Source organism: Lucilia cuprina, chromosome 3, assembly GCF_022045245.1.
Source record: "Lucilia cuprina isolate Lc7/37 chromosome 3, ASM2204524v1, whole genome shotgun sequence".
In the NCBI taxonomy this organism is placed as follows: Eukaryota; Metazoa; Arthropoda; class Insecta; order Diptera; family Calliphoridae; genus Lucilia; species Lucilia cuprina.
Window position 1 is genome coordinate 6,837,322 of NC_060951.1, and position 1,263 is coordinate 6,838,584.

The window sequence follows — 1,263 nt, forward strand, 5'->3', positions numbered from 1 at the left end:
TATCTATCTATCTATCTATCTATCTATCTATCTATCTATTTATCTATCTATCTATCTATCTATCTATCTATCTATCTATCTATCTATCTATCTATCTATCTATCTACAGAATCACAAGTCTCTACATTCGGCCCTCGTATCCTAAGTACGTTCATCGTTTTATTTCGTTTTATTTCTATAATGCTTTTTAATTTTTGGTACCTTTTTTGAAGCTTTAATTTATTTAGTTTCTGTGCGCTTTTTTAATGTTTTATTTTTATTTTTAATTTTTTTACTGCTTTTATATACACATTTCTTTTTGTTTAATATTGTGCGTGTGTATTTTTATTATTATGTTTTATTTATATTTGCGTTTTTTTTTTTTTGTTTTTGCCAAACAATTTAGTCATTTAGCTCACACTAAATGTATTTGTTGCTAAATAATTTCTGCTCGTTTGGTGAGAAGAGAAAGTGAGTTTTGTTGTTTGTGTTAAAGTTTTCTAAACCGTAGAAGTAATAACGCCCCTTAATAGTTAGACTAAAAGAAAGATCTACTCTTCTTTTTTAAGCAACAGTGAAAGGTTTTCATCAAAAGGTTTAAGAGTTTAAATTATTAAGTGTCGAGGTCAATAGCAATAGTAATAGTTTCGAAAATGTTTATTTTTGTTGAAAAAAAAACTACTCAGTGGTGTTTCTAACTGAGTTTTACACATTCTAATTTAAATTTTTTATTTTACTTTTTGTATTTTTAGACTTTAAAATATAACTATAAAAAACACAAAACAATGACGTTATGAATCTTAAATACATATGAATGTTTGGAAAGGAAAAGGGGTGAAGCGAGTTAGTCATTTTCTAACAGCCTCACGGGCAATTTACATAAATTATGATATAATCTGGACTATGATATAATCTGGACTAGTCTATAGTCTGGACTATAGAATAATCTATAGCCTGGACTATAGAGTAGTTTATAGTCTGGACTATAGAATAGTCCATAGTGTGGACTATGGAATAGTCTATAGTCTGGACTATAGAATAGTCTATAGTTTGGACTATGGAATAGTCTATAGTCTGGACTATAGAATAGTCTATAGTCTGGACTATAGAATAGTCTAAAGTCTGGACTATAGAATAGTCTAAAGTCTGGACTATAGAATAGTCTATAGTCTGGATTATAGAATAGTCTATAGTCTGGACTATAGAATAGTCTATAGTTTGGACTATAGAATAGTCTATAGTCTGGACTATAGAATAGTCTATAGTCTGGACTATAGAATAGTC